The sequence below is a fragment of the Heptranchias perlo genome, chromosome 16 (genome assembly GCF_035084215.1).
Source record: "Heptranchias perlo isolate sHepPer1 chromosome 16, sHepPer1.hap1, whole genome shotgun sequence".
NCBI classification, from domain to species: Eukaryota; Metazoa; Chordata; class Chondrichthyes; order Hexanchiformes; family Hexanchidae; genus Heptranchias; species Heptranchias perlo.
Window position 1 is genome coordinate 56537509 of NC_090340.1, and position 26107 is coordinate 56563615.

Below are 26107 nucleotides of genomic sequence, written 5' to 3' on the forward strand. Positions count from 1 at the left end.
TCACACCAGTGGTCAAGGTGAGTGAGGTCGACAGTCAAGTGGCATCTCCTACCAACTGCACCATTAGCCACATCCACACTCCATGCACTACACCCCCCATCACCCACCTACCAACAAACTCTTTCAATCAGTACTCAACTCTTCCAATGAGATGCTTCCTCTCACCCTCACTCATTACCATTGTTGCAAGCCACACACCCACAACTCTCACACACTGTTAGCTATTCAATCATGACAGGCACATCACCCAAACATCTTGCAGGACACTCACCGACACACATCCTGCTTTGTTGCAGGAGAAGGTGGCGCATAACAGGAGGCAGCTTGTGGCAGTGGCTCCATGGAACATGAACCTGCTGTCCTCTCTCAGGATGGCAGTACTCCTGGCCCACCCCTGCCACTCTGCCAGTGCCCCTGCTGTTGCCTGTCAGCTAGCCAGCCCACTCCCTGTAGAGTATTGAAACTTTATTATAGGAACATAGGAACAGGAGTAGGCCATTTAGCCCTTTGAGCCTGTTCCGTCATTCATTGAGATCATGGTTGATCTGTGACCTAACTCCATATACCCGCCTTAGTCACATATCCCTTAATACCTTTGGTTAACAAAAATCTATCAATCTTAGATTTAAAATTAACAATTGAGCGAGCATCAACTGCCATTTGCAGAAGAGCATTCCAAACATCTACCACCCTTTGTGTGTAGAAGTGTTTCCTAACTTCACTCCTACAAGTTCTGGCTCTAATTTTTAGGCTATGTTCTCTAGTCCTAGTATTCAAGTATAGGAGACCTCCAAAAACAGGTACAAATGCATCAGCGGCCAGAAGCAATAATCCAGCAACTAACCTGTAACTCCTGCATGATCCCTTTAAATAGCACTGGTGGGGCAGTCCTCCACGCTGTTTACGACCTGTTCAGCTGCGCTGGAGCGTTGAGTTCCAAAATTGCATCTGTCCCTTTAAATCAGCATTGCACACTGATCTACCGCATATTCTCCCTATTTTACATGCTGCCGGTGTTTGTTATCTGGGCGTGCGCAAACGCCTTTACCAAGATGGCGTCTGGCACACGTCACGCTAGACGTGAGTGTACGCATTCTAGACGCCACTTCGGGTCCTTAGGAGGCCTATATATTAGGTGTTAGCCGTGGCCCAGTGGTAGCGCTCTCACCTCTGAGTCAGAATGTTATGGGTTCAAGTCCTGCTCCAGGGACATCAGCACATAATCTAGGCTGACACTCCAGAGAAGTACTGTGGGAGTGCTGCACTGTTGGAGGTGCCATCTTTCTTTGCAATACAGTCCAATACACCATCAAGGACGAAAAGAGTAGGAGAAAAGGCAAGATAAATCAAGAAGTGGCAGTTGGCTGTCAACAAGCTTGAGTTTTAAGATCCTGTAGACTCTAGGAAGAAGGGAGAACTGAGAGAACTGACGGGATAGAGAGATTCACAGTTTTGAGGTCCTGGGAAAGAGGGAGGTAGAGTAGGAGATTGTGTTATTAGTCTTGATTCTAAGATAATGAGGATGCAGGAATAGGAACCTCTGTCTTATGAAATCCATCAAATTAATCACAACAGTGTCTGCTCTGCAACATTCACTCTGTCAATCATAGTGAAATAGACCAGATAACACCCTCTCTGTCAATCAGATATGCTGCCTATAATCCTAACAGTACTCAAACCCTTGTGTTGAGAGTCAGCCAAAAAATCACTTCGGAATTGTTTACATATTTTCTATGTAAATGAAACTCCCTGCAGACTGTGTGCAGACTTTAAAAGATGATCCACATTATTTTATAATGAAATGGAACACTTTAAACACAACACATGGATGACGTAAAGGGTTACTTACAATAAGCTGTTTCACCAGACCGATCATGGGACAAAGCAGCTTCCAATGAGCAGCCAAAAGGACTTACTTAGTGTCTGAACACAGAGAGATCATGTTCTGTTCCTATTTCTCATGTTTACAGTGTTGAAGAGTTTCTAAATTAGATCTAATAATTTTAAGATGATGGTTCTTTATAGCTTATTGTTTCTGACAATTTTTTGGCCAAAGCTATGTTGCAATAGGAACAGCAAAATTCAATCTTTTTTTTTGTGGGTTTGAGCTGCATACCAGTGGTTTTAGTGCATAATGTGTACTGATACTCCAGTGCTGTATTGGTCCAGTGAATCCTTCAAGATGAGATTTAAAAACCAAAGCCCCATCTGCCTGTTTCAGTGGTTGAGGTAGATATTAGAAATCGCATGGGACCATTTGAAGACTATCAGGTAGCTCTCCCATTGTCCTGGCCAATAGTCAATCCCTCAAAGTCTGATTAATTGGTCATTCATCTCACTGCTGTTGGATCTTACTGTGTGCAAAACGGTCGCTGCATTGACCTTCATAAAGTCATTCATTGTACGTGTTACCAATTCAAGCCTGTTGGCGATACTTTCTTGGATTCAGTGGAGTCAGTTGCTCCTGTAAGTGGTCCGAGTACCTTTCTTTTGTAGAAATTAACTCACACTGCCTTGTATCTACTTGTATGATAGTGTAACCCATGGACATAACAATAGCATCCCCTTATGATCTGGAATGGGTAATCATGTCTTTCACATGAATGCAGCTTCAACCTCTTGAAGGCGAACTGAGTGAACACTTGATGAGACAAGGCTTGATTCAAAATTTTAAACTGTTATGATTTAATTCAGTCATTTCAATCAATAAGCTTGTCTATGTATAATAATATAAAATAATGAACACGCTACGCTGCCCAACATCAGTGGATTATCTTACTGAACTGAAACAGAATAACTTCCCTGCGCCCTAACCTTCTTGTATTCTTTGCTGGGGCCTCTCTGCCTCACAGCTACACTGTCTAAACAGCTTTAATTACTTGCCAGTGTCTGTTATTCTCTTTTATCCCTCACCGATCACAGCCAGAAAGAGCTCAAAGACCTTCCAACACAGTGAGTGTGAGGTGTTCATCGATTACTGAGACAAGTTAACAAACTTTAATTGTAATGCAATTTATAAGGAAACAGCATCGAAGTTAACACATCAGCATTTTAACTGCCTTCAGACCTTTTTTTTTAACTTGCAGGAATACGTTATGCTTTAAAACACAACATTAAAGCAATTTTTCAATTCAAATCCTTTTGGTGGAAAAATGGTCAAAGAATCTTGAAATATGATATATGCTGTTTGTTTGATCTTACGGTGTGCAAAATAACTGCTGCAGTGGCCTTCATAAAGTAACTCATCGTTTGGTGAAGCACATCAAGATGTTTTTGAGAGAAGTGGTGAAGTTTTACATAAATGCAAAAGGCTTTCTTTACCAAAGGTATGAAATCCTTTTGTTTTTCTCCCCTAACCCATGGGCACGATGTTCAATTGTACCACTCCAGCTTCCACCCTTGGGGAAGTCAGAAGTCAGCTTACTGAACCCAGACCCAGAATGGAACCTTGCATATTCAATGCCTGTAGGAGTCAGGTGATGCATTCACCCACTATGGACAGGAACAGGAGTAGGCCATTCAGCCCCTCGAGCCTGTTCCGCCATTCAATGAAATTATTGCTAATCTGTATTCTAACTCCATTCACCCGCCTTGACTCCATTTCCCTTAATACCCTCGGCGAGCAAAAATCTTTCGATCGCAGATTTGAAATTATTAATTGAGCGAGCGGCTACTGCTTTTTGTGAGAGAGAGTTCCACACTTCTACCACCCTTTGAGTGAAGAAGTGTTTCCGGACTTCTCTCCTGAGTGGCCTGGCTCCGATTTTAAGGTTGCGTCCCCTTGTCCTAGACTCCCCCACCAGCGGAAAAAGTTTCTCTCTACCTACCCTATCAATTACTTTCAAAATCCTAAAACTCTCAATCAAATCACCCCTTAACCTTCTATATTCCAGGGATTACAAGCCTAGGCCTTGAGAATAGCTTGAGATGTGTCTTGTGCCTCTGTTGAAATGTCCTACTTCTACTCTCTCACCTTGGTAACCCCATGGGACTGCAGTGTACCAGGTAACCAATCAACCCAGCAGCAGGCCTATGAAACAACGATCATCTGATTAGATAATCAAATCCAAACCATCTAATCAAAACAGTCCGTTTTCTGATTGGATATTTTGAATTTTAAAAAAGGCCTGAACCCTATTGGCAGACTGAGCTGCTGCTGGAGGAACAAAAATTCACTTTCTGTTCACCCGAGGGAGAGACTACATGGAATTCATTACACGACGGAAGCCTTCCAGCTGCCTACTCTGTGCCAAATATTTCAATAAAATTAAACAAACCAACAATGAGGCAGACAAACTCCTACCCACAATATAAACAAACAAAACCAAGAATTACATATAACTGACTTTTTATAAAAAGAAACAACTTGGTTCTCTCTGTGACTTCCATTTGTTTCTTGTTACCATAACAGGAATATAAATAACGGTTCAGCGGAGGCTTGAGGGGCAGCTCACTTGTGGAATGTGAAGTCTCAGGAAAAGTTGACTAAAAATGTAGCTATCACCAGAAGTGGATGTTTATGGTATCGTCCACTCCAGGGGCTCACTTGGAGATCTGGACACTTCTATCTCAGCCTTGTCCTGGCACTGATTCCTTTCACAGATCTTTCTGTTTTAGTAGCAATCATTTTTTTTATCATCTGATGTTAATCGACAAAGAAAAGATGGGACAAAGAAAAGACGGAATGGTAAGGATTCCCCTGATGGCTCTGTGGGTAAGCGCACACTGCTCAGTGTGGACCTCAACCGTACAGATCATGAAAGCCCAGGTTAGCCTCACATCTGTGCTATGTTAGGTGATCTCAGCTAGGGTAGCTGTAGGTGATATAATTAGCCTCAGTGTCCCCAGGATAGGGAGGGAAGAAAAACATACACCAGGATCACTGCTCCTGATCATTCTTCAATGACCCCATTTTAGAAAGTATGTGTGGGAGTACATAAGTCACATATGGTTTTTGTGATATCTTGCACTGCATTATTCTTTATTTTAAGGCCTCATGGTCTAAGGATATATAAGGTGCGATTCCACGATCTGATACTCGCAGGCAGCACATCTTAAAAGATCACCGATGCACAACCCTTGATCTCTGATCCATTATTTCAATTTCTATTTGCCACTTAGTCTAACCCCTTTAATCTTAAAGTTTTTGCAAATCTGCTCCTTTTGATTTTACTTGCTGTACTGTAAGCATACCATGCATTCCATGTCTTGGTGAGGATTCGATTCCATGTTTTGATGAGTGCTCCATTTGAAGTTTCTGACACATTTCTTACAATAAGGAAGATTATATATTTTCCTATCTTTGTATAGGAGATTGGCAGGCACTTTAAATGGGAGTTACTGCCAGCTGTTTCCTCAGGCTACAGAGAATATGCATTATGGTTTGATATGCAAAGGTTAATTTCAAAGGCATTAATGTACAAATATTTACTGCTATTGTTCCCAGATGAAGCAACATCTCGCAGTCATCTAAAATGTTTGGAACAGATTAACTTGTTCTTAAGAAAGGGCCAAACAATTCAATTCAAATACAAATATCTTCTGTGGCTTTTTAAGTCTATGTTTGATTGGCAGCTCTACATGAGTTTGAGATACGTTTTTAATTTCCTTTGTTCCAGTCAATCTTCAAAGGATTTTGAAACTATATCTTGAACTGAATTCAGAAAAGAGAGATAGGCAAGAGGCTCCATGGAAGGTCAGCAGCATATTTGCTGCATAAGGTTCTGGCCAGGGATCCGATTCCAGGTTTGATTTTATATTGAATGTTAATGTAGGTAATGCAATTGTTTGTTATTTTCCATATTCCAAGGAGGAATGGGGAATTACAGTAAATATACATTTTGTTTTTGCTGCTGTTCACTTTTCTACTTACCATTTCATAAGTCAGTTTGGTAGTTTATAGGCCGGACCACGTTCTGCTGCCACTTTCCTAAGTCAATGATTGATCTAGTAAGCTGAAACACAGTGGTAAGGGTTTCTGTTTGACTCTTTGGCTAACTACAATTACCTAGATTTTGTTTCACCGAGGTAAAGGCATATTCCAGTTTATAAGGAATGAAGGATTAATTATAGGAGTGTCTTTCGGTGGTGATTCTGAAGAAAGTATGAGGTAAACTCCTAACAACATAATCCTCCTTTCCATATTTTGTGACAGATGCAGTCGGGCAAGTGATTGGCACAGGAAGTGTTCTGAGTTGCCTATCAGTTATCAGCACATGGCTGGGGGAAGATAATTTAATGAACATATTATAAATTTCAGTTGCTTTAGATGAAAGTGTGTCCCGTCTTTTCTACACATTGCAGTTACGATACACTCTAACTGCATAATTTCCAGTGAATGTCTACCCAAATCGACAATAGGGAGACATCTTATAGGTAGTTTAGAAGGGATAATCCAAGACAACACGTTACAGTAACATTAAGTATATTTGTGCAAAAATTGTTTAGTTAAAAAATTGTAAACATGCACTTTTTTATTCAGAGAAAAATCTTAACTCCTGACAGGAGCTGGTATCCTCATCATAATCTTGATGACTGGCTGTTAAAGTTTTGATGCTCAGACTTGGCTCCCAACACTGCACCCTTCAGTTTATTGTAAAGCAGCAGGGGATGCTGGAAGCCAAGTGCGAATATGGAGAGATTGTGGCCTCAATTTTAACCCCCCGCCCCACTCCGCCCAGCGGGAATGGTGCGTGGGAGGGGTTAAAATTTAAAAGTTCTACCTCCCGGCTCCAACCTGCCGCCTGCCTGGCTGTTTAAATATTTTACTGCCCCAAATCAGGCCATCAGTGAGGATCCCACAAGAGGCAGGTGAGGGCCTAGTTAATGTAGATGAAATCATCAGTGCCGCGACGTAGAATTAACTTAGCGTCAGGGGGAGTCCCATGCTATGGGCTGTCCAGCAGCAGATCCAAGGCGGGAGGCGCTGACTGGCCAAGGTAAGTATTAAAGATCTGTTCCTTTTAGAACTCCTTGCGGGCCAGGAGGCACAGGAGTCGTTGGGCCTTCCCTGTCCCGGATCCCCACAGCCACCCCCACCCCCGCGCCTGCCCCCGCTGGAACCGCCGATCCCCGATCTTCTGCAAAGCCCTCCTTCCACTGACTGCCGGGGGACTGTCCCTATGGGTCCCCGGCTGAGGCCTCCTCCCACTAAATTTCTACTCCCGCCCGCCAGTCAATCTGGCCGGGTGTCGGGTGGGAGATAGCAAAGAGTTATTTGAACGAGGCCTTGCCGTTAAAATTGGCAGGGCCTCCACATCCCCGGCCATGCCGGGTTTGTCTCCAGCCACCGGGCTCCCCCGCTTCTTCCCGCCCTCCCGTTAATATCGAGGCCTGCCTTTCAGTGTTGGAATCCCATATCAGTATCAGGTGTCACCTTCAGGTCGATTTACTAGGTAAGATTTTCAAAAAATCTCTTTTAAATTTGTGCATTTTTTTGATTAGCCGTGGACCTGACAGTTCAGAGTAGTGCCTAATCCAGGAGAGCTCCTTTAATCACTGAGATTTGTTCTTGGCACTAAACCTTTCCTTGAGTGTTTGTGACATTGCTGCTCAGGAAGATGTGGACATCCTGCATCTCTCATGTGTGACGCTCTGTCTAGCGCTGTAGAATGCTCCCTTTACTCAGAGCACCAGAATGGGTTATGTGCAAAATGGAAAAAAGAAAATCACACTAATGTTCTTTTAAGATTGGCAGAGGAGGAAAATTTATTCTGAGCCCGCTTCTTGCAATCTATAATCTGAAAGATCTTGATGCAAACAGTACAAAAAGTGAAGCTCGTTCCTCCCTAGTGTTGACGTCCTTTGCCCGATGAGCACAAAAATATTCATCTATCCACCTCTCTCTAATCTGGGGCAGAGATCACATCATATAGAAGGTAAGTGTCTATATAGATAACACTTGGTCCATGTGATCTCATGGACTGGTTTCGATCACCTGAGGGGTTAGAGAGGAATTATCCAGGTTATTTTTTTCCCCTTTTTGACCCTGGGGTTTTTTCTCTGATTTTTGCTTCTCCCAGGAAAGGGAGGGAAGAAGCGTTTCATCATGATGCTCCAGCCATCAAGGTGTGGGGCAAGCTGGATGGTCTAGCTGGTCTTTTCATAGGAACATAGGAACAGGAGTAGGCCATTCAGCCCCTCATGCCTGCTCCGCCATTTGATAAGATCATGGCTGATCTGTGATCTAGCTCCATATACCTGCCTTTGGCCCATATCCCTTAATAACTTTGGTTGCCAAAAAGCTATCTATCTCACATTTAAATTTAGCAATTGAGCTAGTATCAATTGCCGTTTGCGGAAGAGAGTTCCAAACTTCTACCACCCTTTGTGTGTAGAAATGTTTTCTAATCTCACTCCTGAAAGGTCTGGCTCTGATTTTTAGACTGTGCCCCTACTCCTTGAATCCCCAACCAGCGGAAATAGTTTCTCTCTATCTACCCTATCCGTTCCCCTGAATATCTTATAAACTTCGATCAGATCACCCCTTAACCTTCGAAACTCTAGAGAATACAACCCCAATTTGTGTAATCTCTCCTCGTAACTTAACCCTTGAAGTCCGGGTATCATTCTAGTAAACCTACGCTGCACTCCCTCCAAGGACAATATGTCCTTCCGAAAGTGCGGTGCCCAGAACTGCTCACAGTACTCCAGGTGCGGTCTAACCAGGGTTTTGTATAGCTGCAGCATAACTTCTGCCCCCTTGTACTCCAGTCCTCTAGATATAAAGGCCAGCATTCCATTAGCCTTATTGATTATTTTCTGCACCTGTTCATGACACTTCAATGATCTATGTACCTGAACCCCTAAGTCCCTTTGGACATCCACAGTTTTTAACTTTTTACCATTTAGAAAGTACCCTGTTCTATTCTTTTTTGATCCAAAGTGGATGACCTCACATTTGTCTACATTGAATTCCATTTGCCACAATTTTGCCCATTCACCTAATCTATCAATATCCCTTTGTAATTTTATGTTTTCATCTACACTGCTTACGATGCCACCAATCTTTGTGTCATCGACAAACTTAGATATGAGACTTTCTATGCCTTCATCTAAGTCACTAATAAATATTGTGAATAATTGAGGCCCCAAGACAGATCCCTCCGGGTCTCAACTAGTCACATCCTGCCAATGTGAATACCTACCCATTATCCCTACGCTCTGTTGCCTTTCGCTCAGCCAATTTCCTAACCAAGTCCGAACTTTTCCCTCGATTCCATGGGCTTCTATCTTAGCTAACAGTCTCTTGTGTGGGACTTTATCAAATGCCTTCTGGAAGTCCACATAAATAACATCCATTGACATTCCCCTGTCCACTACTTTAGTCACCTCTTCAAAAAATTCAATCAGGTTTGTCAGGCACGACCTACCTTTCACAAATCCATGCTGGCTCTCCCTGATTAACTGAAAATTCTCGAGGTGTTCATTCACCCTATCCTTAATTATAGACTCCAGCATTTTCCCCACAACAGATGTTAGGCTAACTGATCTATAATTCCCCGGATTCCCTCTCTCTCCTTTCGTAAAAAGTGGAGTGACATGTGCAATTTTCCAATCTGGAGGGACAGTTCCTGAACCTAGAGAACTTTGAAAGGTTATAGTTAGGGCATCTGCAATCTGCTCACCTACTTCCTTTAAAACCCTGGGATGGAAACCATCTGGTCCTGGGGATTTGTCACTCTTTAGTGCTATTATTTTCTTCATTACTGTTGCTTTACTTATGTTAATTTTATCGAGTCCCTGTCCCCGATTCAATAATCTTGCCCGTCAATTTTGTATGTTTGTAATATATGTGTCTTGTGTAGAGTGTGCAGAATCACAAGTTTTCTGTAATGCATGTGTAATATTTCTGTGTCACTCAATTATAAGCAAATTTATTCTAACCTAGGAAAATTAATCTCGGCAATTTCTTTCTAACACACTTGATTTGGTCATTCCTTCCACATGATTGACTCCCAGCCCTTTGGAACGCCTAACCCTTCCTTCCATTTTCTCAAGAGCTGCAGCAGGCTGCAGAGGAGCAAGATAAAACAAACTGGAAAGAACTGAACAGCTCCAGGTTTGGTGTAAAGTTAAAAATGTTTAAACATTTTAAACATTCATTCGTACAATTAGGATAATTTGTACTTTCTTCCTCCTGCATTTGCCTCTCTTTCTTATAGATGCAAAACAATGTTCAAATGCTGTGTTTGAGCTTTCTATCTCTCTCTCCAAGAAGATACAGGTTCTACAATGTCTACAAATTCTTAATTGATCTGTCAATCATTCAAAGCTTGGGTTCTCATCTACATACTGAACTCTAAGTGATCCCACCATTCATTTCAAGAATGCAGAGCAATTACTTACCAACCCTTAGATTCTACATTATATAGTATAATTTTTCTCTGTTTTTAAACAACTCATCTTCTGACCTACTGTGAGCAGTGCCACTCGAGATTTACTAGTGCGTGAATATATACTATATGTGTATATATATGAAAAAAATAATGTCTTGGGTCTAGCGCAGGTTTGTTACACTTCAGAAATTACTCTTGAAAGTGCTAAAAGTACAAAAAGAACTGAAAGAAAACCAATTATATATCCTGCTGGTTTTTCTGACCTTGATCAGCTGGTCTCTATCCAAAGGCAGGAGACAGCAATTTAGAAGCACCAATACCCTAAGGATGTGCCTATTTAGATAATTTCTCCACAGGGAGTACCTGAGCAGGAAACTTTAAAGGGACAGATTAGATTAAACACTGTTCCATCTTCGCATTGAAACATCACAACTGTGGCCAGAATGCCAGACTACTGATGAACAATGCCATGGGAGATCAGCTAGGTAAATATAGAATTATTCTGTACAAACAAAAATCAATCAAGTTGGAAGATTTGGAAGCCAGTTCAGACTTAAATATTTGACCCTTTCAGATGAACCAGAACTCAAATCCAATTGAATGCTTCTTTAAGTAATTTCCATTTCAAGTATGATGAAACTTTTTACACAAAAAAATGCAGTAAGTATGCAATATTTCATACTTGCCCACACGTAGCTTCTTATCTGTGGTTTTCCTCTTTGTTCATTCAGGCACCAATAAACGGGGAACTCCAGGACTAGTCAACTTTTGAGGTAAATGACGACAACTCTTTCAATGGCACGAAACCAGGTGACAAAATGCTGACTGTTGTACAAACCATCTGGATATTTATGGTATTTCTGAATCAGATTCTATGAAGGTGACCAACAAACGGCTGTGTTCGAGTTTCTGAAAATCGGGCCCATTTAATCTACTGGTGAATCTTTCTCTTGAAGCAATGCTTTAACGTCAAGTCGGATTGAAGCTGAAAGGAAATCATTTGGTGAAAATGGGTTTGTGTGGGCTGTCAGCACGAGAATGCTGACCAACCGTAGGGCAAGTAATCTGGTGCACCTCAATATCCTGTAACAAACCCTGTAAATTCCTACACTTACCAGGCTTAGTGTGATTTACCAGTTTCACATGTCAATGAGGCAGTGAAAATGGCCATTTCTCAGTGGACTCAAATGATAACAAATCACATCCTACCCATCAGTGATGCTGCCATCAGGTCATCAAATTTGCAAAGTTCAAAATCCTTCCTTTTGTGAGGAATCATACAAAATAGTTATTTCTATTATTCTCTAATAGTCATGGCTCAGTAGGTAGCACTCACGCCTCTGAGTCAGAATAGTTGTGGGTTCAAGTCCCACTCCAGAGACTTGAGCATATAATCTAGGCTGACACTCCAGTGCAGTACTGAGGGAGTGCTGCACTGTCGGCGGTGCCGTCTTTCAGATGAGATGTTAAACCAGGTCCCGTCTGCCCTCTCTGATGGATGTAAAAGATCCCACGGCACCATTCAAAGAAGAGCAGGGGAGTTCTCCCCGATATTCTGGCCAATATTTATCCCTCAACCTACATCACTAAAACAGATTATCTGGTCATTGTCAGATTGCTGTTTGTGGGACCTTGCAGTGTGCAAATTGGCTGTCGCATTTCCTACATTACAACAATGACACTTGAAAAGTACTTCATTGGCTGTAAAACACTTCAGAACGTCCTGAGATTCTGAAAAGCGCTATGTTAATGCAAGTCTTACTTTTTTATTTTTGTATAAATACAGGTCCTGACTGACTATATTGGCGCAGAAATAGCTCCCGAAATAATGGAGAGCTCAACAGCGCTCTCCGTTGTTAGTGGCGAAATGGAGGAGCAATGCGTTCAGGTACATAGATCATTGAAGTGTCATGAACAGGTGCAGAAAATAATCAATAAGGCTAATGGAATGCTGGCCTTTATATCTGGAGGACTAGAGTACAAGGGGACAGAAGTTATGCTGCAGCTATACAAAACCCTGGTTAGACCGCACTTGGAGTACTGTGAGCAGTTCTGGGCACCGCACCTTCGGAAGGACATATTGGCCTTGGAGGGCGTGCAGCGTAGGTTTACTAGAATGATACCCGGACTTCAAAGGTTAAGTTACGAGGAGAGATTACACAAATTGGGGTTGTATTCTCTGGAGTTTAGAAGGTTAAGGGGTGATCTGATCGAAGTTTATAAGATATTAAGGGGAACAGATAAGGTGGATAGAGAGAAACTATTTCCACTGGTTGGGGATTCTTGGAGTCGGGGGCACAATCTAAAAATTAGAGCCAGACCTTTCAGGAGCGAGGTTAGAAAACATTTCTACACACAAAGGGTGGTAGAAGTTTGGAACTCTCTTCGCAAACGGCAATTGATACTAGCTCAATTGTTAAATTTAAATGTGAGATAGATAGCTTTTTGGCAACCAAAGGTATTAAGGGATATGGGCCAAAGGCAGGTATATGGAGTTAGATCACAGATCAGCCATGATCTTATCAAATGGCGGAGCAGGCACGAGGGGCTGAATGGCCTACTCCTGTTCCTATGTTCCTATGTTCGCACATGCGTAGTGAAACGCGGAAGTCTGGAACTTGCTCCTAGTGGTTCGTCGGCGATATGACAGCTTCGAATTAAAGGGACATCACACGCTGGAATCAGAGATATCGTTGAAAAAGTGCAAACTTGCTTATCTGCCCAGCTGAAAAGTATCTAATTACGCCACCAAACAGGTACGCTTAAAAATATGGGTCAAAACTAAGTTTTAACAGCATGGTAAGTCTGAATGACTACCAAATAATTAAAAATTAACTTTTAAAAATGTGGAGTCTCATTACTCCTCGTTTTGATAGCTTTTGGTCATTAAAAATGTTTTTTAAATTAAAAAAATATTTTTTTTTTACTTTTCCCTTCTGTCTAATTTAATTCAATTATTTCTTACTCTTTGTTTGGCTGTCAATGACTGTTTTTACATTGATATAAAATGTTGTACCTTTCACTTCCTGGTTTAACGTTCCAAACCTGCAGAGACAGTGAACGCAGCGGGTCAAAAATGCTGCGATCTGATTGGTCGAGGGGAAGGACCGATCTTCTCGCTTCTCCCAGGGCCCTAGCTGCGCCTGAACTGATGCTGGGCTCTTCTTCGCTTCCTGTTCGAGGAAGTTGCCGACGAAAAGACCGCAGTAAGTTAGTGGGTTAGTATAAATCTATGGAACGGCGAGGAGAGTTCATTCACCGCTCCGTGCGATTTTTACCCCATTAAAAATCTATTCATTACAAAGGGCGACACCTGTACATTTAACTTTGCCTCTTAGCCTCCCCGTGTTACCATGATGAGCCATGGTCTAATTCAATGGCGGAACAGGCTCGCCATGCCGAATGGCCCACTCCTGTTCCTATCTCTTGTTTCTGATAGAGGTTAGCTCTTTAATTCCAAGTCACAAGAACAAGTTTCACCCTGTATCAGTGACTGAACTGAAGAGTCAATCACTGATTCCATTCTGACTTCAAATTAACCCACACAATATGTCAAACCAGAGACGTGGGAGGCACTTACATCACTTGTTGGTTTAGATTTACAATATCCTATTGGCTAGACTATTATTTTTGTTGTTTTTTAGGATGAACTTGGAACTAAAATTCACAGAGCTGATTTGTCGTTTCAATTCAAAACTATCCAATCAAATAGCAAAAGTAACAGTCTATCCAATAGGATATTTTAAATCTAAACCAACTATTACTCTGCCTTCCATGTTGCTGGTTTGGCCTGTTCTCTGGTTGAGTTGAATCCCTATCCCATTCCTGATGAACACAATGGGGAGGAAGTTCCTTTTAAAACGCCTGCTCCCAGGCTGTCTCAAACCAGCAGTTTAAGACCATAAAACATGCTGACACGGGGAGACTGAGCGGCAAAGTTAAATGTACAGGTGTTTCTCTTTGTAATGAGAAGGATTACGTGACAATTCAGACAAATACATTTCTCTCCTTTAACTTCTGTCTGACTTAAGGTTAATAATTGGGTCAAGAGGCAGTTGATAGCAAATGTGAATGCATTCAACGCAGAGTTCACCTGGGTTCAGCCAGCCTCACATCGTCCTATATTATCAGGAAGGTGGGGGTCATGTTGCGTCTACCTCCAAGCACTTTTAAGTGGTTATTCCTCTGTATGCTGGTGCACGACTGCACGCTTGCAAGAACCATTGAATCAGCTATTTTAAAAAATTAAATTAAAGCGGCTCCCGCCATGGCTCAGTTGATAAAAGCACGATAGTACGGATCAAGGAAGACCAAGTAGGAACACTGGTCCGTCATGAGTCAGCTGATCACAGTTGGACTGGCGTCAGGGTGCTACAATGGGCCTCAGTACCACCTTTGTGTTAGGAGGGGGATAATCAGGCGGGGCTCACAGTCCTCATCAATGGCCAACAGCTTGGGGAGGGGAGCAGGGGGAAACGTCTAAGTTCAGACGTAGAAAATGTGCTTTTAGACAAGCTGCCTAATTTGCCAGCTAAGATAGTGGACAGGGTGCGACAATTGGCCTTAGGCTAAGGAAGGTGGGGTGGGGGAGGTGGAGATGAGGCGGGGTTAATGCTCCTGATCATTGTCCAGTGACTCCTGCTGGAAAATGCTTGAGTTCAGATGTTGGATGAGGACAGGATGCAGCTTGGCTGTGATGTCCTCCACTGTCAAATGGCCTACTGACACAAACCGGCCTAGGTTCACACATAAGAAATGGCCAGCAGGGTGAGTATTGGGGGGGCTGTAGGTGCCTTTGTTGAGAGGAAGGGAGAAAAGCTGATGAGCGAGGTGGCAATTAAAACAGCAAGAAGAGCAGCTCCTTAATCACCCTACTCCTTATACTGACCAGGTAGAATCATAGAGTGAGACAGCACAGAAGGCGGCCAGTCGGACCACCGTGCCAGTGCTAAGAATTTATAAATGAAACAAATGATACGGGTAATAAAAGATGGCGGTGAATATCCAGAAAACAAATAACAAACTAAATTAGCGTTAAAAATCATCCAGAATAAAAAACAGAGATGCTTTCTCTGACGTGATTCATGCATGTTTGCAAAAGTTTGGTGGTGGGGGGGAGGGGTGTGGAATCCTGGTTGTAGATCTCTATAAACAACAGCCATTGTATATCACACACCCATTCCTTTTACAGTCTCTTCTGAAGAGCCACACATTTTCTACGACCGTAACAAATTCCCACAGGCCGGGAAAGAGAAACCCTCTTTACTCACGCTCCATCCAGCAAGGAACAAAATTTACATTCTTCCATTCTCACCTTCCCCAGGCAGTAGAGCAACCACCTCAACCCACTCTCAGTGTAGCTGATTAAAATATGCAGGCCCAGAGTTTCCGCTAGATTGCTTTGGCTTTATCCAGCGCAATCCGGCCAAATCAGCGCAAAAAGGAATTTCGAGGAATTTCAATTTACACCGGATGTAATTTGTGCCTGGCGTGATTAGAGTTTCCGCGATGTTTTGCACCGGTTCAAAAAAAGATCGCGCTGAAGCTAGCCCCGCCCACGACACTGGCCCAGCCCCCAATCGAAACAACGAGGGTGGTGAGTTTCCGCTGATTGCGCCCGTTCGAAGATGGTCTTAAAATTAAGCGAGTTTTCTCAGGCACAAAGGCACTAGTAGGCACGGTTTAAACGTTTTTAAATCTTAAAAGGTATCAATTTACTAAGAAACTGATTAGTGCGCACCAATGAAAGCAGTAAATGCTTCAGTATAATTTTTTTGAGTCATTTGAGTTTAAATCAGGTTACTCACAGTCAGGGGACTGGACACCTTGATTAAAAATGCTTATTTTTGGTGATAAGCCCATAAAACTGCATCAGGTTACTACTCTTAAATACATCTCTTAAATACATCAATGAATATTTTTGATTGCAAACAAAAATAAAGAAACGATTACACTATGTTAAGCTGCTGAATTGCGCTGATTAATGGCAGGTTTTACGTTTGTGATTATGTTGGTGCATTTTAGCAGAAACTTGGCGTGACGGGGTTTAAAATGTGCCAGTGATGATTCTGCCCAAAGCGGAAACTCCAGGCCGCAGGATTTCTCAAACATTCCTAAAAATTACCTGGGTTGCTGTAATCTGTAGAGCTTTAAAACAAAGATGACAGTGGATCTCTTCCCACCTATTTACTCTGGGCTAAATTTACCAAAACTACTTTATATTCTGCGACAGACTGGAAAAACTACTCTTCTCGGCTTGTCCGACAAGCACGTTCCAGTAGGAGGGACAATGGACAGACTTGTCAGTCAAGTAACCTCAATGTAGCAATCCCCAACATCAGATGGCGAACGAAAAAGGACAGTTCACAATCTGAGGCAGGGTAAACTTCTTTTGTGCTGAAGCAAAATTCTTCTGTGCCGAAGAAATCTTGGGTTGAGACCGTCACAAATTCAGGCAGTTCTGTAGGTCTTGACTCCTGGGCGTAGTAGACCTTGGCTTTGTGTGACAGTGTAAAACGGGTGATAGCGGGTTGGCAGTGAACGGAAATAGAAATCGGGAGAGATGCAAAACGGGCTGCCGCCTAACTATCGCCTGTTTTACACTATCGCACAAAGTCAAGATCTACCCTCTGCTGCTGTGAAATCCAGCACCTCCACGGTGGTTTTCTATGGAACCTCTATACCTTACAGTGCCACTGCTATGTCGAAGCTGTTAAGAAATTATGCTTCTCTCCATCGGCACCATTATTAAAAAGAATTGCGATCAATTTTTATCATCCTTTTTGTAAAAGTCAATTTATTCAACGTTTCTCAGTGTAAACTGTAAATACTGATTGGGTGAGGAGATTCAGAGGAGTTACTGAGCACACGGGAACTGAATTAAGGTCAGCGGGTGTGCGGCTGTTAAGGGGTTAAAAGCAATTCTGTTTTGGGGAGTTTTTCAACCAGGTTTGGTTCCCAGAACAGCCGGGAACAGCCCGTTCCAAAAGCCCAGCTGCAATACCTGTGATCTTAGTGGTGGCAGGCATTGTATCTGTCGGAAATGCACACTCTTTCGATGTGGTTTTCTAAGGTCTTAATAGAACTAAGAACTAGATACGTGACAGGATTCGATGCTTCATTGAAAATATAAACCACAGAACGAGTTGGGCCCACACGTCACTCTGTGGTTTATTGGTTAAACCAATCCTGTCTTGTAGTCTATATCTGTTACACTAGAATATGCCAAGGTCAAGAAAAAAATCTGTCATATGATAAGCAGATCCCTCTCTCACCTCTCATTTCCAATCTGTCTCTCTTCATCGTATCCTTCCTACTCTTTCTCTACTTTTATCAATACTATGGTCAATGTTACTCTGAACTTTCCGCTTGTCTTCCTAAGCTTCTAGTACATTGTCCTATGTGCTCTCCCTCTTTCCTGCATCCTTTTTCAGCTCAAATTTAGACTCATTTCACTCTCTCTTACTCCAGCTCATTCTCTCCTAGATTCTCCAAACTTTACCTCCCTTAATATTCCCTTCCTCCTCTTCAGGCTTTTAAAACTCAAGCTGGGCATCACATAATCATTATTTCTTCTTTTACTTTGTCTTCTCTCCTCACCCATTTCACCCTTGATGGGACTTGGCCCTTCATCTAGATTTCTTAATAAAGAAGGTACGAATGATATTAGCTCGGTTCATGAACTTCTGTCATCTGTATTGCCTGCTACCCAGGGAAGCTTCGCTGTTCTACCAAACACCACCATCCCTGGACCACCAAGGTTCTCACTGCTAGATAGAGAGCTTTCTTCCACCCAGCTCCAGCAATCTACCAGCACTAGGGGGAAATGAATACATCCGCACAACTATATTTCTGGAGTTTATACTGCTTGGGTTCGGACTGTCAATTGACACCATTTTGTCAGCCAATGAGTTTCACCGTGTCACCCAATGAGTTGCATTGTGTCAGCCAATCAGTTGGAGGCAGGGCAGGACTTAAGGCAGGACTCACAGCAAACAAAGTCTATTTACTCAGCAAACAACAAAGCAAGCAATGTCTATTTACAGAGTCTTATTTAAAAAGACACTCTCGGAACTGCAGCAAACAGAACTCGTGACCGAAATTACAGAAACTTCTTCCAATAAAAGCATGGTGATTTCTCCAGCAAAATGCAGTGAGTGGTGGATAGTTACATAATTCAAATTATGTGCGTAAAATCATTCCCAGTCACTTACAGCAGTGTGGTCTCCAGACCTGATTGGCGGAGGAATTACCCAATCATCTCCTTTCTGGTTGGGTTGGAACATAGGAACAGGAGCAGGCCTTTCAGTCACTCAAGCCTGTTCCACCATTCAATTAGATCATGGCTGATCTGTACCTCAACTCCATTTACCTGCCTTTGTTCCATATCCCTTGATACCGCTACCTAACAAAAATCTATCGATCTCAGTCTTGAAAATCTCAATTCACCCAGCATCCACAGCCTTTTGGGGGAAGAGAATTCCAGATTTCCAGTACCCTTTGTGTGAAAAGGTGCTTCCTGATTTCATGCCTAAATGGCCTAACTCTAATTTTAAGATGATGTCATCTTGTTCTGGATTCCCCCACCAGAGGAAATAGTTTCTCAGTATCTAACTTATCAAATCCCTTTATCATTTAAAACGCCTCAATTAGATCACCCCTCAGCCTTCTAAACTCAAGGGAATATAAACCATGTTTATGCAACCTCAATTTAATTTTTTAAGCCCTGGTATCATTCTGGTGAATCTGCACTGTATCCCCTCCAAGGCCAATATATCTTTCCTGAGGTTCAGTGTCCAAAACTGAACACACTACTCCAGATGGGGTCTGACCAAGGCTCTGTACAACTGAAGCATCTCTTCCTCACTTCTGAACTCCAACCCCCTTGAGATGAAAGCCAACATTTCATTAGCCTTTCTGATTACTTTTTGTACCTGTGCATTAACTTGATGCCCCTCACTAGACTGCCAAGGATATTGGATAGTAAATCTTACGAATGTGCAATCCTGGCATGAAGCTTTTCCCATCGGGAGCTGAACTTTCCCCACAATTTTCCATTCATTAATGGGAAATCATGGAAGACATGTGCACAGAATTTCCATTATGCGGTCTTGGCAGATGACACTCAGCACCAGGCCACAAGTTCATGAGACTGCCAATCATGTCATTGAAAGCCCATGATTTTGGGAAGTTATCAGCATTTGGTCTTGACTTGAAGTAAATAATGGAGATTTCCACAGGAAGATGACTAGTACTATCAGCCTGTGCTAGCCACAGTGCTACAGATGGGCCTTCTCATCTGCCTGGGCATTCGCAAAATTTGCCCTTATATCTTAAGTCTTCAAACTTATCCAGGAAGATCGCAGGTAACCCGTGCCAGTTCCAACCCCTCAGGTTGCATGCAGATCTTTTGACTGCACTGCTTTAGGCAGAGTGACAAGTAGAGCTGCCAGAAGGCCCACCCTGCAGACGAGGACTGGCACAGATGACCCACAGTCCTCCTGAAGAGATCTGAGACATAAAAGGTATAGGAATTTTTTATTATCCGTTCATGGGATGTGGGCGTCACTGGCGAGATCAGCATTTATTGCCCATCCCTAATTGCTCTTGTGAAGGTGACGATGAGCCGCCTTCTTGAACCGCTGCAGTCCGCGTGGTGAATGTTCACCCACAGAGCTGTTAGGAAGGGAGTTCCAGGATTTTGACCCAGTGACAATGAAGGAACAGCGATATATTTCCAAGTCAGGATGGTGTGTGACTTGGAGGGGAACGTGCAGGTGGTGTTGTTCCCATGTGCCTGCTGCTCGTCCTTCTAGGTGGTAGAGGTCGCTGTCAAAGAAGCCTTGGCGAGTTGCTGCAGTGCATCCTGTGGATGGTACACACTGCAGCCACGGTACGCCGGTGGTGAAGAGAGTGAATGTTTAGGGTGATGGATGGGGTACCAATCAAGCGGGCTGCTTTGTTCTGGATGGTGTCGAGCTTCTTGAGTGTTGTTGGAGCTGCACTCATCCAGGCAAGTGGAGAGTATTCCATCACACTCCTGACTTGTGCCATGTAGATGGTGGAAAGGATTTGGGGAGTCAGGAGGTGAGTCACTAACCGCAGAATGCCCAGCCTCTGACTTGCTCTTGTAGCCACAGTATTTATGTGGCTGTTCCAGTTAAGTTTCTGGTCAATGGTGATGGTGGGGGATTCGGCATTAATAATGCCGTTAAATGTCAAGGGGAGGTGGTTAGACTCTCTCTTGTTGGAGATAGTCATTGCCTGGCACTTGTCTGGCACGAATGTTACTTGCCACTTATCAGCCCAAACCTGGATGTTGTTCAGGTCTTGCTGCATGTGGGCACGGACTGCTTCATTATCTGAGGGGTTTGCGAATGGAACTGAACAATGTGCAATCATCAGCGAACATCCCCATTTCTGACCTTATGATGGAGGGAAGGTCATTGATGTACTTAAACGTCCCTGATTTTGGAAGATCATCTAGCTGTCTATATTGGTCTTGGCTTAGTGTAAAATAAAGAGATTTCTAGAGAGATAACAGTACTACTACCAGTCTGCATATTTATTGACTCATTGTCTACCTGTTGGTCTATCTTTTCCAGCAAAATAGAAACTCTCCTCCCAAAAGATTCTACAAACATTTGGTGGTTTATGTTGATGGTAAAAAGTCACGTCCAATGTTACATTCAAATCATTTGAGATAAAAAGGCGGCATGAAACAAGAATGTAAATACTGTTTCACTAAAGGTATATTGCCTGTTAGCTATGGTTGGAATTGTACTTTGAAAATTCATGTATCCCTAATCTTGCCATCATTTAAAGGGGAGGTTTGTGTCAGTATCTGCAGTCATTTCCTTAAATTTAGAAAAACATGTCCATACACATATTTTATGAAGTGACTACAGTTTTGACCTACACTTACCAGGACAGTGCACTGGCGGTTGGTACAGGTAGGCACTGCACAGTTTTGCCTCACACTTACCTGGACACTGCGCTGGCGGTTGTTACAGGTGTTACGCGATTGGACTTGTCTGCTGTTTGCTGACGGCCCATAGAGTGTTCGGTTGGGCCAGAGAAATGCCTATGTGCAGAGGCAATATTATAGAATTTGGTTGTTGCCCTCTGTGGGACTTCTGTTGCCAGCTTGTGGACCCATCAAGCGGATCTAAACAGCCCATACACTCATCCAGATGCTGCCCCCCCCACCCCCGACAAAGGTACAAATGGGTCAACTGGGAATGGGTTCACAAGATAACATTCGCACCAATTATAATCTGTGTCCATTTCAAGTAAAGCCAATCCAAATATAAAACCTAGGAGTGGAATCCTGTTAATCAGAAACAAGGGTCAATTGCATCTGGGATAATGGTGCAATGCTGGGGACAACCTTTGACCTCTGTGCTGTTTGGGACCGAGCAGATTTGAGTGTTAAAGGCCCGAGGCCAACTTTCTCTTTATTGTACCGTTGGTGACGTGAGGAATTTCTTTTTTTACCCTCTTTCATTTTACGAAAGCTGCAGCCCATATGTGTTTTGAACTAGAGCGTTCCCTTTGAACTTTTGCCAGAGTACAAGCCGACAATCTGAAGGGAATCTCATTTATTTGAACTCAGATTAGAATCTTTCTCTGCCTCTGCTTTAACCTGATGATGGGTGTTAGAAAATGGCAGCATTTTGGGAAAAAGCACTTCATTGCCTGCTAAAGAGTCGGCTGTGTAACTGTGTCCCAACCTATCATTTACATTATTCCTTCTCCAATCCTTCATTTTTTACTGTTATATTTCCTTTTAGATGCAGATGCTGTTTTCAAAGACACTGATAATCTCACCATGTAAATACTCATGATTAGTGCAAATTGATCCATCTGCATTCCATTTACTCCCACCATCATCCTTAACAACTTGCATTTATATAGCGCCTTTTAGGTAGTAAAACGTCCCAAGGTGCTTCACAGAGAAAATTTGACACCGAGCCACATAAAGAGAAATTAGGACAGGTTGGTCAAAGAGGTAGTTTTTAAGGAGTGTCTTAAAGGAGGGGAGGGAGGTAGAGCATCGAGAGGTTGACGGAGGGAATTCCAGAGCTTGGAGCCTCGTCAGCTTCCTTAGGAATCTCCTTGCCAATTCTCATCTTCAGCAATAGTTTGCTTTTATATAGTAGAAGAGGTCTGGGCCCAGGAAGACATGTGGCATAAACTTGCCTTGAACCACTTGCCATGAACTCTGTAACACTGGGCATTGCTACAAAACATTTTGTCCCACCTGGCTGCCATATACTTTCTTTTAAACGATTGGCCACTGGTTGCTTCTGAAACACATAATGTGCAATCTCTGCCCCATTGCCTCACAAACACATGTAATCCTTAGAGCTCTCTGATATAATGTCAGTGATAAGAATCAGGTTAGGGATAAACTCCAAAAGTCTCTCAATAAGTTCAAAGCTGGACCGCTTTGCACTCATTCACCTGCAGCTAGCATTGGCCTCTCCATTGCCGACGGCCAAATCGGAGTGCCTCCCTAGCATCTCCATTGCCTGCTCTTTGTACTGAGTCAGTTGTCTGATGTCAGGCACTACTGCTGCACCCTTCTGTGGCCTTCTTCTCTGGCAGCTAAGTTGATATCCTCCTCCAAGGCAGGAATCTCTTTATGCTGGGTTCCAGCTTCCTCGGCTTCCATAGAAGCCAGGCCTTCCTCCTTTAGGGATCCCATTTCCATTCTTTACTGAATAGCAAAGTTGTGCAGGGCACAGCAAGCAACTGCAATGAGAGCGATGTGCGTGGGAGAGTACTGCAGTGCCCCTCCCAATCTATCAAGGCACCAAAACCTTCTCTTGAGAACTTTAATAGTTCTCTCAATGACCATTCTAAATAATGAATATGCATCATTCAGCCCATGTTCAGCTGGTTAGGATGGCACTCAAAGTAAATTCACGAGTAATGGAAGCAGGAGGAATGCCTGGTGGCCCATACCCGATCCTGACACTTGACTGTCTTCCCTGAATAGAGCTGGGAAGCTGGAATGTTTCATGTCAAAAATATTGTGACAGCATCTTGCAAATTTGGCATTGACATGATGAATTCATTGCTGCTGGTCTCAAACAGTTTGAACATCCAGGGAGTGAAATTCCTTTTTATTCAGAAAGTTCAGTGGGTTCACAGCAGGAGCCAACAGTGCAATCTGAGTCCCATCTATTCCCTCTGAAGTCAAAGGAATGTCGGGAGAAATGTATAACGGGCGTCTGATGCAATATCTCCCATTTTACACTGTCGCCCGAAGTCAAAATTACCCCGAAACATGTGTCACCGGGGGCCCAATATTTGGCTGGGGCCTCTAGGCATGGGTCCTGCATTAATCTGTTCCTGCAGTCAGAACACCCTGCCCTATTAGAGGGCCCTCTAGGTATAGACTGATAGGTAGCATTTCCACATTAAAGGAGCATAATATAGGATGTTTTCCAACTCAATGAACTGCTCTAGCGTGAACCTGACCACAGATTCAGAATCACTGAGCACACGTAGTTAACACCATTAGTCAGCTGCAAAATAACATAATGTGGTGATATCACATTGTTAGTTGGCTTTTTAAAATTATTTTTTCTCGGGATGTTAGCAATGCTGGCAAGGCCATGCTTATTGCCCATTCCTGCAGAATATGTGATGATATCACACCGTTAGTTAATTGCAGAATGGGTGAAGATCGTAGTAACTAGCGATGATATCATACCATTAGTTAACAGCAGCACATGCAGCTATATCACATTGTTGATTACCTACAGCATATAAGAACATAAGAAATAGGAGCAGGAGTAGGCCAATCGGCCCCTCGAGCCTGCTCCGCCATTCAATAAGATCATGGCTGATCTGATCCTAACCTCAAATCTAAAGAACACAAGAAGTAGGAACAGGACCCGGCCACTCAGCCCCTGGGCCCTCTCCGCCACCCACAGGGCCTTGACCGATCCGAACTCAGCTTCATGTCCAATTTCCTGCCCGCTCCCCGTAACCCCTAATTCCCTTTACTTCTAGGAAACTGTCTATTTCTGTTTTAAATTTATCATATATTATCATATTTTATATGAAGATATCACGCCATTAGTTAATATGCGATGACATCCTACCATTGGCTAATATACAATGATATTACATCGTTAGTTAATGTGTGATATCATATTGTTAGTTAACATGTGATGATATCACATAGTCAGATAATGTGCGATATCACATCGTTAGTTAACGTGTGATATCACATCGTTAGCTAACGTTTAATGATATTATACCATTAGTTAACATGTGATGCTATACCATTAGTTAACTGCAGCACATGCAATGAAATCACACTGCTAGTTAACTTCAGCATGTGCAGAATATGTAGGAATGATCACAAAACAGTAATCTAACACAGGGCTTCAGATGGCTTATGTATAGAATAACGGGTCCCTGAGAGGCTGCAATGTAGTTGAAGGGTTCAGATAGTCTATACGTACCATAATGGATACCTGGGTTGGAATCTAAACAGTGAGTATGACAAAAATAAAGCTATTTTGTTTGTTTATACTGTAACAAGTTATTGACCTTCATTTCTGTCATAAGAAGGAACATAGGAACAGGAGAAAGCTTTTCAGCCCCAGGTCATGATACATATATACAAAACAGAGAGTAGGGGTTAAGGGTAGCTACTCAGACTGGCAGAAGGTGGGAAGTGGTGTTCCACTGGGATTGGTGCTGGGACCACTATTTTTCACAATTTACATTAACGATTTGGATTCAGGAATCAGAAGTACATTTTCAAAATTTGCGGACAACACCAAATTGGAGGGTGTAGTTAATATAAAGGAAGAATGCGTCAAAATGCAAGAAGACATTAATAAACTTGCAGAATGGGCATGTAATTGACTAATGAATTTCAATATAGATAAGTGTGAGGTGGTGCATTTTGGTAGGAAGAATAAGGGGGCCACATACTCCTTGGAAAGTAAGAGTCTAAACAGGATAGAGGAGCAAAGGGATCTGGGGGTACAGATACACAAATCACTAAAAGTAGCCACACAGGTTAATAAGGCCATAAAAAAGGCAAATCAAGCAGTGGGGTTCATTTCTAGAGGGATAGAATTGAAAAGCAAAGAAGTTATGTTAAACTTGAACAGAACCTTGGTTAGACCACACTTGGAGTATTCTGCATAGTTCTGATCTCCATATTATAGAAACAATATACAGGCATTGGAGAGGGTTCAAAAAAGATTCACAAGAATGATATGAGGAAAGGCTGAACAGGCTGGGGCTCTTCTCTCTAGAAAAGAGAAGGCTGAGGGGTGACCTCATAGAAGTCTTTAAGATGACAGGGTAGATGTAGAGAAAATGTTTCCACTTGTGGGGGAGTCCAAATATAGAGGTCATAAATATAAAATAGTCGTTAATAAATCCAATAGGGAATTCAGGAGAAATTTCTTTACCCAAAGAGTGATAAGAATGTGGAACGCACTACCACATGGAGTAGTTGAGGTAAATAGCATAAATGCATTTAAGGAGAAGCTCGATAAGCACATGAGGGAGAAAGGAATAGAAGGGTATCCTGATAGGATTAGATGAAGTAGGGAGGGAGGAGGCACATGTGGAGCATAAACACCGGCATAGACTAGTTGGGCCGATTGGCCTATTTCCGTGCTGTAGTTTCGATGTAACTCGATGTAAAAGCCAGTTACACACTAAAAATGTCCTACTTGTTTTTACATATCACACAGAATTCAAAGCACAGAAATAGGCCATTCGGCCCA

The 26107-nt window shown here is 42.7% G+C and overlaps 1 long non-coding RNA gene across 2 annotated transcripts in view; it reads left to right on the top strand.

The window, feature by feature from the left end:
- Positions 1–9994: 9994 nt before the first annotated feature.
- The window catches only part of LOC137333377 (uncharacterized), a 48598-nt gene continuing 32485 nt past the window's right edge, over positions 9995–26107 (top strand). The window contains exons 1-3 of one of the 2 annotated variants that reach the window (XR_010965886.1): positions 9995–10060; positions 11069–11110; positions 12124–12224. This is a non-coding gene — a long non-coding RNA (uncharacterized lncRNA). Of the gene's footprint in view, positions 10061–11068; positions 11111–12123; positions 12225–26107 lie in introns of those variants that run through there. The other variant, XR_010965885.1, reaches the window with a different exon arrangement.